Here is a 16,946-nt window from a genome sequence, read left to right on the forward strand (position 1 = left end):
ATATATTATATTTTTTAGATTATCTTCCCTCTCACGGATACGACTTTGACGTGATGGGAGAGCTCACCCAGAGGAAATTTATATGAAAAGAACGGTTCTTCTTAAGTATTTAAAAATTGTCAGATCTATCTGAATGATATTTCTAGATAAATTTTTAGATACTTGAATAAAATCGTTCTCTTCGTGTAAAAATCCAATGGGAAAGCTAACGTACCCTCGTCGCCGATTTATTTGAAAATGAACGAACCGCAGCCGGTTCGTCGCGTCGCGCATTCGGGAGTGCCGTTCAAGTTATCAGACTCAAGTTATAGTCCGCGCGCGATTATAGTACATTATTCGCGAGTGTTTTACGCGAGTGTCTTGTGCGAGAGGATGTCAACCTAATTTTGAGAGGAGGAGGAGGTCTGGGAGAGACATCAGGCACCGGCGGAGCAACCTTGCGGTAAATATCATTTTTTGCTTGTGTGAAATCAATATCTTTTTTTTATTTATTCTTGAGTCGTTTTATTTTACAGTGATTTAAAAATTATATATTTAGAAAAAAGATTTTTTAAAAATTATTTTGAAATTTTATATATATAAATTTTTAAGATCTGTTTTAAAAAATGTATAATTATTTTTGTAAATATCTACTCAATGGCGAATTAAAAAATTTGATGCTTATAAAAATTACGTACTTTGAACATTTTTATTAAAGTTATTATTTTTAACAGAACTTTACGTTTAATAAATATTTTTTTTATTATTAATTGATTCTTTCTGTTTTAATTTGAATTGTATATTCTTTTTGTTACAGAATTATCGTAGTGACAAATGTAACTCCGCTGTTGCGCATCGATTGGTGAGTGATGAATTAATGTTTTTATTGAGGCGACGGATGTGTGATAATTTTATTAATATATTATATATCTAGATGCACATGCATCATTTTAATAAAAATTAACTGATAAATGTAATGTATACCATTCCATACATCCGTTATCTTAAAATGGATAAATTGTAACAGATAAACTTAATTCTGGATGCATCTTTATTGTAGAATTTACTGTGCATGCACTGTTAAATTTATAATATCCATTACATAATAATATACATTATATCCAGTTTGTTATTTTCAATCCTTCCTATAAGTCTCGCCACTCTGTTCTTACTCAATATCTCATTAACTTAATTAAAACAATAAATAATAAATTAAATTGGAAGGAATTACGATTATTAACGTATGAATTTGTAATTAGTATACAAAATTTGAATCTTTAATAGTTTTCTTGAGTGAAATAATTCTACTTTATTGTTTTAAATAAATACAATAAGGTAAAAAGGCTCAATAAAATTAATAAATTAAATTGGAAGAGGCTATGAGCCAAACCTGAATGTTTATGCTAAATATATATTTCTATAAGAATAAACAATAATTAAATAACATACGTTTTGACTCCTATTGAGTCATTTTCAATATTATAATAATAAAAACGTTATCTTAATAAATTTCCTACAATATATATATATATATATATATATATATATATAGTAGGAAATTTATTAAGATAACATATATATATATATATATATATATATATATATATATAAAATCGTCCCTAAAACGCATTAATGAATATGTGTAATAGTCTCTAAAACGCATTTCTTACGCATAATTGTTTATGCCTGTCGCTCGCAGTAATTCATATGATAGAATGGATGGACGGTCCTGAATCATATAAACTATTGCGAACGACAGGCATAAACAATTATGCGTAAGAAATACGTTGTAGGGACAATTACACATATTCATTAATATGTTTTAGGAACGATTATGTATATGTATAAATTTATATTGTAGGAAATTTATTAGGATAACATTTTTATTCGGCACATTGAAATGAGGTCGAAACGTATATTATTTAATTATTGTTTATTCTATAGAAATATATATACTTAGCATAAACATCTAGCTTGGCTCATAGCTCCTTCCAATTTAATTTTATTAAGCCTTTTTATCTCATTGTATTTATTTAAAACAATAAAGTAGAATTATTTCACTCAAGAAAACTATTAAAGATTCAAATTTTGTATACTAATTGTAAATTCATACGTTAATGCGAATACTTATATCATATATACATAATACTAAATAATTCAATCTCAATAATATGATAAAGAACAGGTTGATTCAATATAATCGTTTTTTTAACATGTTACATTAAAATATACAGGATGTTTGTTCAATTCTGCTGTTTAACGCTTGTAGGGCAGGTAGAGTGGACTAAATCGAAAAGTCTCTACCATTTTGCAATTTTCGCAGAGTAACAAGATATTAATGACTAAATATTGCCGAATATTAGTCTTTAATAATTGTTCACTCAAATACTATTAATTTTACAGAAAAATAACAAGAGACAAAAATTATTCTTTATTTTTATAGAGCTCTCTAATTTTTTCAGAATTTTTTATCATCTTTTTATTACTGTATTTTCTTATTGGCAACTATTTTTACCAGCATGTGAGAAAATACGGTATTAAAAAAAATTCTGAAAAATATTTTTAAAACTTTATAATAAGAAAATAAATAATTTTTGTCTTTTGTCGTTTTTCTGTAAAGTTGATAGTAATTGAGTAAAAGATTATTGAAAACTAATATTCAGCAATTATTAATAATATCTTGTTAACTATTGCAAAAATTGCAAAATGATACAGGCTTTTTCGACTCCGTTTAGTCCGCTCTACCTGTTCATGAGAACATTTTAACAGAATTATCAAACATCTTATATATTAGAAGTAAAAATAAAAGATAATAAAGTATTCGTATTTTTTAAATAAATGAAATACAGTAAATTAGAAAATATAAAAAATATATATAAAAAGTAATTGAGTAAATGAAATTGTTATCTTTAGATGTTATAATATAGACAGTGTTTGTTACAGTACAATAAGTATAGTTTTATTATTCTTTCTACCTATTCTATTCTCAAATATTCATTCAGGATTAAATTTTATTTAAGTCGGTGCAAAGAAAAGCAATATGCGTACACATAAGTATATGTATACTTATACGCAAAAAATCGAACACTAAATTTTTGCACAAATTTTTAATATTTTTAAATAGCAATAACTCGGTGAAAAATCATCGTAACGAAATGTTTAAAAAAGCCTTTTAAAGCTTGAATTACTTTCTAAATCGGCTGCAAAAATCGGTCGTACTGATGTGAAGTTACATAAACATAAACGAAGATGCATAAATTCTCAAAATTTTTTACGAAATTTGCGAAATTCCACGGCGCCAATTAAAAATTGCGCACAAATATGGTTTACAGCTTTCGAAAGAATGAATCTTTACCTTTAATTTGCTTTTTTTATAAATCTCTGTAAGATAACAATTTAATCTTTTAATGTAGCGCATTTGTCGTACAATTTATTAATCTTATTTTTTTATAAAAGATATTTACGATATATTGATTTTGCTATTTATCTCAATGCACCGACTTTAACCTAAGATTTTATAATTTATCCATACGTAATAACTGAATTTTATACCAGTTAGTAGTAACATGATGTAAGATCCAATATATATTTTGTCAATAATAAATAGAAAGATTTTAATTAAATCGTAATTATTGTAAAATCGCATTTAAAGTTTTGCGTCACTTAAAGTATTTAATTTTGAAATAATAAATTATACAAAAAATGAATTTATTATACAAAAAATTCTAATAATTTAAAAAATACAAAGAGATATATTTCTTGATATACATAGAAAAATATCAATCTACTGCTGAGAAAAGTGGTTACTCAATTTATTTTCTTTCTTTTAAGTAATATTTATTTTTAACAAAGAATATTTTTTTGATAATAACCTTAAAATATACTTATTACAAAATTAAAAAAAAAACTCATTATTATGTAATAAACTCAAAACAAGAATTTATTTTCTTTTGAAGAATATTATAAAGAATATTGATCGAAGAAAAGAATTTTGTAATGAGCATTGAATTTATTTTAATTTAATAAACTTGATTGAAATATTAAACTTACTAGAATTTAGAATGTATTTTAAATAAATTTAATACATCTGATGAAATTACGATAGATTTGTGAATATATGAACCTTTGAAATATATGAAATATATGAAATAAGTTATTATTACTTGCATAGAATAATTATTATTTGCGTATTTTTCTATGTGTGTATGTTTGCGTGAGGTAAAATTATCTATTTCGGATCTTGCATCATTCATCTGAATTTTTCATCTCCGCATATTTTGAGATGAGATTCCGCAACGAATCGTTAAAAATATATATATAGGTTGGTATGTATTAGTTGGTGTATAACACCAATCTAATGGCGAATTCAATTGGAAGCACTGGTGCATATTAAAGCTGTTGTATACTGACTTAATTTGAGTTTAAAAATGAAATGCAAATATTTTGAATTATGAAATATATATTTTATCTAATAATATAATAAAATAAATTGAGTATTTGACGATTTAATCGATTTCTATGTTTATTTATAAACGTATTTTCACGTTATTTTGTATACAATGGCTTTAATGTGCACCAGTATGCACTGAATGCGTCCAATTGAATTCGCTATAAGTTTTTCAAAGATATATTTGTAAAGGTAAACTGAATATTCGGGAGGGCAATATGCTTGCAAATTGTGAGTGTGTGTTTATATTTTTTGAATTATTATTTATTTAAAATACAAAAATAACCAGCAAACAACAGGGTTAATGAGAGCCAGCGTGAATAATTAAGCGCAAGTTTTGTAGATTAAAAATATTATATTTTAGATTTTTAGATTTTTTAAATCTACAAAACTTGCGCTTGATTATTTGCGCTGACTCTCATTAGCCCCGTTATTTGTTAATTCTTTTGTATTCTAAAGATTAAAAATCTATTTTAATTATTATTGTTTATTGCTTATTTATTTGATATCGCGATTAAATTATTTCGCTGAATTTATCGTTATACGATAGGACATGGTTAACTGCTGCGTTCAGCAGAGAAAGCAACTTTGCAATAATGTTGTAAAATTCTTCAATATGATTGACTTATACATTTAAATCCATAAGGATCCAAAAGCAAGAATCAATCGTATGAAAGAATTTTACAACATTTGCAAAGCTGTTTTTTCTGTTGAATACAACTATTAACGTATTATATTCATGATGTTATTACATATTATGAAATGTAGATAGGAACACACATGTGTAGATAGAATATGCGAATAGATGAAAATACGGGTAAGTAGGGACTATAAGTATAGGTAGGGATAAACACAATCATTTTTAATTAAAAAATTGAATTATTACAAATAAAATGACATTTAAATAAATTTCGCAATCGGCTAATTAAATTTATTTTCAAAATAAAAAAATGAGTATAATGAAACTAAAAGATACTACTACATAATATATCTAACTAGTAAAAAAATAAGTAAACTATGTGACATATAGGTAGGGATATATAGTCATACATAGACATATGTATGTAGGGATATATAGTCATATGTACATACTTGATAATTGGAAAAGAGGGATTAAAAATTAAATAAAATTTTAAATTAATTTTAAATTTTATTTAATTATATCAGCATCTCATTCCAATTATTAAATATAATAATAAACCAAATTATATAATTTTGAATTTCATTAAATTTTCAGTTCCCCTGAAACTTAATTTCTTATAAAATTCTATACATATACAAAGTGTGTAACGTGTTAATATTGTAATTAATTTTGTTATAAATAAATATATATAATATAATAATATTAGATACGTAATACAAAATTCATGTAAACTATGTCCAGGTAAATGCCATCATGTTTACTTTTGTAATTTGCGCAATATTTAATAAATTATACATTTATTGGAATGTTTATATCCATATTGAATATATCTATTCAATACAAATCAATACATGTAGCATTTATCTTATCGTAGTAAATCAAATTTATTGATGTAAATTACACGAAATCGACGAAACATATGATAACAAAAATTGTCTATTGATTTAATGAGTTTAATAAATATTTAATTTTAAAACTTTTTTAAATTTGAATTTTATTTTGAATATCAAATAGTCATTAATAATTTTGAGTGATTTCTAATTAAAAATTTGATATTTAGAATCAATTTTTCTTTGTCTATTTAATATATTTGTCTTTCTCTATTTAATATACAAATTTATTAAATAAGTCAGTAAAGATTGGAACTTTGAACTGAGGCAATGGTTAAATATTAACTTCTTGTTTGCTTTTTGACGTTTACATTTTAAACATTACAGAATTGCATATATCTTAGTGATTTATTTAATTTATTATGTGCAAAGATCTTATCGTTGTCCCTCGCGTCAGATGTATGCCAGTGAATAGTTTGTGTCGATGGAAAATTGTAATTATTTTCATCATGGAGAATTGTTCCTCGTCGCTTTCCTTAAAGTCTATTCGCAAAGTCTAGTTTGGTGTCCCGTTCGAGATTTTTGCACAAGATCAGAATTAATCCCGAGTTTTCTCGTCAGTTCCTAAAAGTAATAATAATTTTATCAATAATTCAATGATTCATTCTTTTACAATTGTTATATATTTTAAGTTAAGTTGTGAAATTAATTCAGTGGTATATTTTAGGGTAGTACAATTTTCGTCTCTTTCTTAATTTTATTAAATGTTCTCCTACTAGTAATAATGTTAATAATATAGACTGTTATGACATATAATAATTTAATATTGCATGATTAATACGAATATATAATATAATATAATAATTATTTGTTTAAATTCAAATTATGAAATAAAAAAATTTAAGTTTTATATAAATAATTTGCTCATTTTTTTATGATTGCTTTAACAAAAATATGTAATAATAATTACGAATGTGTATATTTAATTTTTTAACTATTATTTTAAAAATCATTTTTAGGTATTGGACATCCCGCTATTCCAGGATAATATTAGGATTAATTATTAATTTATATATAATATATATATATATGTATATATACATATATATCTATATCTATGATAAAATATATGCAGATATTATGAGATTATATTTAACAAATTTTTATTTTTGTTGATTTAGATAATTTTTATGAAAATATTTTACATTCTTTTAACAATGTTATCGTAGATACATGAATTTGGTTAAAAATGTGTGGATACAAAAAATTCGAGATAAGTCGAATGGATACTCTAATATTATAACGGGATATTAATAATTAAAATGTTGGGAAAATATAAAAAAATAAAAATTGTTAAATTTTATACAATAAATTTTTTGATATAAAAGTATGATTCTTTAAAATCCCATTATTATAATAAGGTTTGATTTATCTCGAACAGTTGGTACCCGTAAAACTTTTGTACCCATACATATAAAAAATTACAATACGTATGTATTTTATTATTATTAAATATATTCCTTCGTGACCATTATTCCATAAAGAAATAATTTTATCCATTTATTTTTAATAAGCGATAATTTCCCAAGCAGAACAACAAATCATTATGATATCAAAATGACTTTAAAATAATCATTAAAAGTCATTTTTCAATCATTTTCGATTCATTTTAATGTCATTTTGACGTTATCGTGACTTGCTGTTCTAGCTGCTTGGGTTTTCAGTAATATGTGGCAGAACATATTTTCTCGCGAATTTTAATATTGTATTAAAGATGCAATAAAAATGTTAATTGCAATTGATATTCTACCAAAATTACACTTACTATCGTACGTGGTCTGAAAGATTCAAGATTCACACCCCCCCCCCCCCCCCTATAATAAGACAACTATTTGACGGATTGCTTAACTTTTCTTTGCGAATGAATTTTGTGAATTTGACATAGAATTAGAATATATTAAGTTCACTTTTACTATAAAGATTATTCTTCTTTGTATCTATTTATTATTTATTATTTATTATTTATTATTTATTATATTTATTATTTGTATCTATTTATTATTAGTATTTCATTCCGCTTTTCTCAATATTTCATTAAATATTGATTTAGAAAAATTTGTGTTATCATACTTTCGATATTTTCGTATAATTCCGCATTAATAAATTTTGTTACTTATGCTTCTATAATATAATTTTTATTATATTTCGGATAGTATTTATAACATTGTACATTGTATAGTAAATAATTATTATTGTATTATTGAAATCAGTTACAATATAAAGAGTTATAATAAAAGATAATATTATAAAAGTGCAGTATGACTGCTAATTATTTTATCGTATTTCGTTAATCATAATGCAATGTAATTAGCGAAAAATACAATAAAATAATTAGACATAAAAATAAAAAATAATTTTAAAACGTACTTATCTGCAAAAACGGACTATTAAATTTATTAATTGTCCATTTTTTTACGGATTAGTATACTTACAAAGAAAAGAGGACTGTCGATAAAATCGGTGAGAAGGGTGGGAAATCAATTTTTTTCATGTGATGCTCGAAAGTCGTACACGAAACAAGTTCATACGTAGTTCGATAATTAATCATCCTTATCAACGAGACACTATTAAAAGCGTGGTCGGTGCTTATGGAAATTTGCGTGCCTGTTAAAATTTAAGTGATTAAGATATTAATAATACGGTACTATTTAATTTCATGATTTATTAGTTTTGTAAACATGTACTTATGTTTAAAACTTAATAATACTCGATTTTTATTTAAAACTGTGATTTTAATGTTATCATTCGAGTTTGATTATCGAAATGATAACTGCATGATAACTCATGCATGTCGGTAATTTCATATAACCGTATATGATATCACGGAACGATTGAACAGCGAGAAGAGGGCGGTGCTGCAAGATGTCGCTAGGCGTCGCGAAGTTAACCGCTTCAAAGGCGCCATTTGCATTCGAACATAACGTGTTGATGTCGAGCGTCTTTTCGAAGTATGTCGTATCGGTTTCTATATCGGTTCTCTAAATCGCGAACGCTGTAATTGTGTCACTACTGAACGAAGGGATCTCTGCGCGTTCTTCTACATTTCCACTCTCGCAGGTAAAAAGTAAGGATGTCATCAAGAGATTCTTTGACTAAATCAGGCCTGTCCAATTTTAGCTCCGGAGTCAGAACGCAAAGCCATCGACGCAAAAAGTTCAATATAGGTAAGATTTCGAGCGAATAAGCGTCGTTCAAATGCGTATTAACACTTTACAATCCCCACAATTTTACCCACATTGAATTTTTTTGCGTCGATAGATGGCTTTACGTTTTGGCTCCGGAGCTAAAATTGGACAGGTTTGGACTAAACGTTCAATGTATCTCTTTAACGTATCCTGTTAAAGAAAATTATTCGAAAAGTTGACTAAATATACAAATAATTTTCAGCAGCCATTAGAAGCGCGTTAAAATGATGGACAAGGACGAAATTAGGTTAGCATGTTTCACGGGGGGGCAGCTTGGTAAGTAATATTTCACTTCTTCATTTTTTTTTGCTTGCGATAAGATTCTTTACATACAGACCTTCAAGGGACATTTTAAATAAAGACATCCAGAGGACATCCCTATATTCTCTGAACATCTTAGGACATTTCCAAGACGTCTGCCAGATAAATTAAGTGTGCTATATAGATTTATGGCGTCTTCAATTGCAGTAATATAATTTGTCTTACTGAACCGTCGACGCGAAAATTATGGTCGGTTATGGTTGGTTATTACGCGTGAATATATACTATATCTTATACAGAACCTCATATTCTCCTTTTCATAAGTTTTCGGAAAGAAAGGATTGGGCGTATGAATACGAACGTGTACGTGGCTGTACGACGTCTGATATACACGGTGTCTTTGATCGAATGCGATTTTCTGTCGCGCTATGTTCCACATGAATAAGTTGAGTTAAAAAACGGGCATGTGATTAACATCGCTCTGGTGAAAATAAAAATCGGAGCATAAGTCGAATGTAATGGCAAAGTAAAGAAGCATTTTTGAGACACACGACATTTTTGAGAGGTGAAATTTGAAACAACGAAATGTAAAAAAGACGTTCGCGCTTTTTTTTTCACTTTATTGTGTGAATTTTTGCCTCTTAGAAGCTTCGTTTACGTTTCTGTTACTCTTCCCTTATATTCGATTTACGCTCCGATTTTTATTTTTGCCAGGGCACGATGACGAGAGAATTTGAAAATTTGAAATTAAAAAATTGAAAACTTTTGAAATTGAAGATTATATTTAAAATTTTAGTGTATTTATACAGAGTGTTCCAGAAAATTAAAAAATGCTAAAGTATTAAATTTAAGCGATTCGCGAGGCACAATTAAAACTAATAATTCTCCTACAGAAATTTAATATTGCAAGGTAACGATTAATTAACATTAAATAATAATAATGCTTTTAATATTCACAATCAGAATAAGTAAATGATTACTACCTGTACAGCACAGAAAATTGTTGCAACGTTATTGTCGAAATGCAATGTTGCTATAATATTGCTGGAATTTATGCTATATATAGATATTAAATTCCTAGTATTAAATTTCTGTAAAAGTTTCCAAAAAAATAAAATTTGATTATTTAAGAATCTTGAAATATAATAAAAAGAACAATGATTGAATAACTTCGAAAAGAAGTACGTTTGCAAAGATATGAATTCGCGATCGAGATTCGCGATGAATTTGGGACACCTGGTATAATCGCACTGCCACAAAGAATCCATAAAGGCTTGCACATTTTTCGTGCGGCACTGAAGTAGAGACACTTTAAACTGCGACACACTTATTTCCCTGCAAGCTATTAACTGCGGAGTGATATTAAGCTCTCGAAAAATAGCTTTCATGCACTTAACAGCAAATAACATAACAAGTACTACTCAATAGTAGTTACTCTTTAGAAAATCTATGCTATCATATACGTATGTGTATTACTTCGATCGAAACTAATCATATCAAGATTAATACCTCGAGTATTAATTTATTTCTTAAAGAGTCGAATGTTTTTGCGAAATGTTTTATTAATTGTACGGAAATTTGTATACAAGATCTAAACTCCTTTATATAGCTCAAAAAGAAAATTTAAATTAATTTTTTCTTGGACAAATTCATCTTATTAGATGAAAAATGTAATAAAATTTGACATTATTATACAAAGAAAAAAAATTATTAAATTTTAATAAATATTTCTTTGAATAGTATTAGCGAAATATTTACTTACAATAAACAAATATTTAGACAAACGAAAAAAATGATAGTTAAATCAAAGTAATAGTTTTTGTATTTAATAATAAATATGTGCTTACATTTGATAAATATTCAACTAGAACTATTTTAAAAAATATTCATTAAAATTTAGTAAATTTTTTTTAGTGTATTTCAAATACTAGTTCATTAATTAGTTGATTATTAAAATAAATTTAAAGTAAACTAATACTTTTGATTTCTAAAGAATTTGATATATCACACATTACTAAGCAAAGGAATAGTGTTCCTATCTGTATTTTAAAATACTACAATTTATTGAATATTAAATAAAAAGTATTTTATAATTAATCTAGAATAAAGTAGATTGCGAACGCACTTCAAGTTCTTATGGAATTTCTAAATTTAAATTATTACAATTCGTTTATCCAGTTTGGAGTAGCAAGTTTTCAACGTGAATATTTACTTTAAGAAGGGACGCGACAGTATGACGCTCACGCGCGCAGATCGTGCGTACCGAATAGCGCGAGAGACGAAGAATTAAATAAATTTTTGAAATTAAATAAATTCCTTCATGCGTTCGCCCTCGGCTGTGCATCTACGAGATCGGAGATCGGCGCGCTACGGTATGATGCCGCGCGGCAAATGTCGCGTGAAATGCGATTTCAGGTCGCGACGGTGGGTTCTCATTCGATGATTCTCGTTATCCTCGTTACAAGCTCGTAGGGGTAGCGAAGGGGAAGGGAGTTGCGGGAGCAAATTGCGCGCGAGACCGTGAGAATAAATTGTCTCCCGTAGCGGCGACGGGAATGGCGGATGCTCGATGCGGGAAGGTCAGAAGAGACGAACGACCTGTTTCGCATCCGGGGACTTCACCCCCGACGAGTCTTTTCTTTTTTTCCACTACCAACGTTTCTCGACACGCCGTTCGCGAATATTTAGTTACCGTGGTGAGCCGTGCTCGTTACTGTTTCATCTCGCATTACCGGGTACGTGCGACGATTCCTTGAGCCTTCTCCGTTTACACATCGATTGTCGATACTTTCAGTACGTTGCCTTGTCGTTACGATTTTACTTGCCATGCTCCTTCACGTGGAATTAAAATTAATTTAAGAGGCATTAATCGTTCCCTCTTCAGCGCCGCAGTTGGTGCAAATGTTAAATCGTGACTTATCGTGACTTCATGACTTGTAGTTACATGTTATTGCGAGAAAAGTACTTTTACATTATAGATATAGTATCTTATTTATAATCTTGCTATTTTATCAAATTTATATCTGTTATTTTATGAAGGTAATATTATACAGATAATATATACAATTACGCAAAGAAATCTGAGGATAAAATTATTTCTCTCGTATGTAATTCTTTATATGTTAATTTATTTATTTAAAAAGCTTATATTTTGTCAATTTAATTTTGTCAGTTTGATTTTATATTTATTATCCAAATTTGAGGCACGAATAGCACTTGGACATTTTTATTTTTCCTAGGAATTTTTACATTTTTAAATTTAAATTTACCTTTTATTATAAAATAGAAGATTAAATTTAGAATTAAAAAAAATCAGGAATAAAAAAGGAGAAAAGCTGATATTAATGTTTGTTGGAAATAAATTTGATTAATTTTCGTTCGATAAATTATAATAGTTAGTCGAGCACTTGACCGATGCTGACTATAATCATTACTCGAGTAGCGAAAGGGTTAAAAGGCAAAGCTGTGAATAGTCGACGAACGCAAAGTTCTCGAGTAGACTAGTCTGCCGACAACTTCTCACTCGCACTTCTTGAACTTCAAGGGATCACTCAGTACTCTCTTCCTTGTTCTTAAAAGACTTCCTCCCTGGCTAATGGTCTGCCACTTGTACTTCCGTAACCGGGATGTATATTGCAGTTTCTTCTTCATAGTACAATAGAATTTGCGTGTGTATCAGACTGCAATTTCGGGTGTATATTTCGAAATATAAAAATCTAAAAGATTGTAATATGATATTTTTGATACTTATGAAAGTATAGAATTAGTAGAAAAATGTTGATCTTGTATTTTCATGCAATATTCAATTCTAATATTATATGACAAATAGAAATATAATATTGCTTAATAATTTAAAAGAAAAAGAGAAAGCTACAATATTTTATTATAACGCTAAACACAAAATATGAAAAAAAAGAGGATCCACAATTTTTATTCTAACTCAAAAATAATTTATTTGCTTTATTCATTCCATTTCTTGTTTCAAATTTATCTGGGATTATTATTTGACTATATCTTTATTTGGATAAAGGACTGATGATGCATCTGTGTCTGATATATGTTTTCTTTTCGCGACAAACCTTCTCGAGATATAACACTCTTCTCTTTGTGTCAAGTCAAAATAAACCTCGCAGACAATGGGGAGAAAAACTGATGCGTACATATAAAAGCGTAGCGATGTGTTACTGATGGCAAAGTTCATATATTTCTTTCTAAAAAGAGAATGGATCGAGGGACGGGTAGGCGGTAGCAACCGCGTAAGCGCGAAGATGAAGAAGCAATTATTCTAATGGAGGCTTTGGGAGGATTGTAGCTGAGACAAGTGAGGTAATCCATGAATAATACCTTCACCCCTTCCTCGGGCGCATTCCTCTTCGCAGGCTCCATCTTCCTCCGTCATCCGTCGCCCTCTCATCGCCTCGACAACGACGCCTGCTTGTTGTCCTCTTTCCACTTCTGCTGATATTATGCTAAACTCCGGTAATCCTTAAATGCCACCTCAGTCTCTGCCATCGCGGATAGAGTCTGAATGTCTTGCATAACCTCGGCGAGCAATCCACCTGCTCCGCGCTTTTCTGGTTCCCCTCTGTTCCTTCACGTCATCGCCGGGCTCACGGACTCACCTGTGCGGAATTGTCCTAAGATCCCTCGATGATAATTAGGAATACACACGGAACTTCCCAGGAGGCTAAATGGAGATGACAAAGAGAGATGAAAAAGAGAATAAAAATTATGATTGTATAACGATATATAACACGTAGTATGTGTATAAAAATTATTTGAGATCGTAGTGTTCTTATTGTGTAATGTATCATTATGTATTATGAAAAATATTTAATGTCTTTTACGAGAAACGACAATACATCTTGAGAGAAATATTCATAAGCTCGATGGAGACAATTATTCAATGTTTTATCACTATACAGGTGATAAACTATCAATTGAAATAAAATCGTGAAATTTTTGCGATATTCTTGAAAGAATGGATGAAACGTGAATGAGCGAGGGAGACGACCTTCTCGAGAGAGTTCCTAATGATATTCGTTTTCCGGAACACCTTCGCCACCCTTTATTCATCGACTTCCCTTTTTTTTCTGTTACTGCCATCGATTCATAGAGAAAAAAAGAAAGAAAGCGAAAAGGAATGAATGTCTTACTCCATGTCGGTATTCTTTCAGAGACCACGATTGTGCAACTGCGGCGTAATTTTTGTGTCAGGAAAATCTCAAGTAATCATGAGAAGTGGGGATTATGCCCGTACGAGAGGAATTGAAGGCCAAGTGATACGAGAGAAAGAGAAAGAGAAGGAAACAGAGAGAGAGATAGGAAGAGGTTGCTGCATGGATTGCATCGTATCAGAACTCGTGCAACATTGTACCAAGCGGCTGATGATGCACTTAGGAATATTAGTAGAGCCTATAGAACGATGGCGTGTCCTCGGTGAACGTTTGACGTTGGCCCTACGGGCAGTCCATTCATATTCAGCAGGGTTCAATTTGATTTGTTGATCTAGGCAAGATTGATTCAATGCTATTTCCATGTTTATCTGTATCGATATTCTTTGCTTCTTTGAAAGATTGAAATTTCTAGAGTATACTTATATAAGGAAAGGAAAAAGGAAAAAAAAGAATTGGTTTTGGTATAATGTTAAAGAATTGGTATACTGTAAAATTATATTCATAATTATTATTAAATTTTTTATTAGTGATATTATAGCACAAATATTTGTAAAAATTTCTAATTATTAGAATAATTTAAGCAAATATAATATTTTGTTTCTATCATATATTAATACTTTTGATTATAAAACGCATATTTGTAAAAAAAATGTTTACATGTAATGTTATATGTATTTTTATCCGAAAAAGATTATCCGAAACTATAGAGAATTTTAATTTCAAAATTTATGACATTGTATATTTAAAGAGAAATAATGATGTCGGTTTAACATATGTTATTACATAAACAATATGTATTGTACTACGACAATTGTGCGCCATACACGAATAATTGTATCGTGAAGCAGTAATCGCGGGCATTATCACATAATATGAATAGTTGGAATAATCGTGCGACGTACGAAATTAATTCAACGTTATCAATCGACAATAAAATAACAATTTAACGGCAAAATTAGACTATGGCAAAAAGAGGCATTTACATCTTACTCGTTGTCGCGCGTTAATAGATGAAGTAGTAGATCTCGCGGCTATACTGAGTGCTAATCATATTTGAAATCTGACCGGGCTATAAAGTTTCAACGCCTCGACCCTCGTTCGCTCGTCGGCCACTATTCTGCACGCGAGATTCCGAATCTCATTAGAATAATCGCGGTGTTGTTGAATAACGTTCGCTGAAGCAGCTCACAAATCTGGGACCAGGACATCGCGACGAGGCTTTGTCATTATTATGGCGATACGCTTGGCGTCGAGAATTCCATTATACCTACGAATAATTTGCAATATTCGCTCGCGGAATAATATTCATTAGCATATATTTAATAAGTGAGTTCACATAGAAAATGACATTTAATATAATATTGCATCAAATATATATAGTCTTCTTAGATTATTAATAAACGTTTTGAAGATATCTTTTAATACTTCAAATTATTTTTCAATATTTTAAAAACACTATTGATGATATATAAATGTATCGGAGAGATTGACACATTGATTCAATGGACAAACAAAAAATCACGCGAGAATATTCTGTGATGGAAGTTAAAATGGAAACAGATATAGAACAATACATTTTTATATAATAATGTAGCAATAAATAGAACATTTATAATAAAAATAAACAAAAAATAGAACATGAAATTGTTACGTAAATAATATTGTAAGAAAAAAGTTCAGTTAGCTTTTTCTTGAAAACTTTCTGAAATATTAAGACGGTTTCAAATAATTGATCCAAACGATGAACTTTTTAATCAAATATGATGTCTATAACCAATCTGATTACTTTTTTTTTTCTTTTGAGCCAAGTATCTTCTTTGAAAGTTGCAACCAAGTATTTCTTCAGTGGGACTGTTTCGTTAGCGAGACCTCCCAAGGGAATTCGAAAGTTTCTTTTGTTGAGAGTTGAGCCGACCTTTTCGGGACCATCGGGAATGTTTCACAGCGCGGAAGTCGAGACGTGCGCGGCAAGTTTCCGTTTTTCTCCGCGATCTCTTGTTCATGCTTTGGTATGTCGGGACGCACATTCATTTTGCAGCGCGAAATAGACGGCCGAGAATTTGTGAAATGAAGGAAGCGGTGGGACCTCGACCGAGTCCACTACCTGTTGCTGCTACGTGGACAATAAGTAGCGGAAGTTACTACTCGGATTTAATCCACCGATTGCCGCCGATTTCCGTGCTATAAAAGCTGATCGTTCTTCACTTTTTCGCACTTTTTAGGACATTTTGCGTTTTCTGTCATATTATTTTGATATATGAATAATAGATGATATTTTTAATAATAACATTTTTAATATATACAAATGAATCTTTTTATCTGTGAAGAGAATTCTTATAATCTTCAAATTTACGATACATAAAA

The 16,946-nt window shown here is 29.2% G+C and overlaps 1 protein-coding gene and 1 long non-coding RNA gene across 5 annotated transcripts in view; both read left to right on the forward strand.

The window, feature by feature from the left end:
• The window catches only part of LOC105152413 (uncharacterized), a 260,147-nt gene that overhangs the window by 1,603 nt on the left and 241,598 nt on the right, over positions 1 to 16,946 (forward strand). For all 4 annotated transcript variants that reach the window (XM_011066693.2, XM_011066694.2, XM_087405971.1 and 1 more), the window contains exons 3-4: positions 19 to 442; positions 797 to 841. The gene's annotated coding sequence lies outside the window, so the exon portion shown is untranslated. The remainder of the gene's footprint in view (positions 1 to 18; positions 443 to 796; positions 842 to 16,946) is intronic.
• On the forward strand, positions 7,882 to 15,034 carry LOC147909951 (uncharacterized). The gene is made up of 2 exons (XR_015544865.1): positions 7,882 to 9,016; positions 9,347 to 15,034. It is a non-coding gene; the product is annotated as an uncharacterized LOC147909951 (long non-coding RNA).

Source organism: Acromyrmex echinatior, chromosome 4 (genome assembly GCF_024713525.1).
Source record: "Acromyrmex echinatior isolate Ae372 chromosome 4, ASM2471352v2, whole genome shotgun sequence".
Lineage (NCBI taxonomy): Eukaryota > Metazoa > Arthropoda > Insecta > Hymenoptera > Formicidae > Acromyrmex > Acromyrmex echinatior.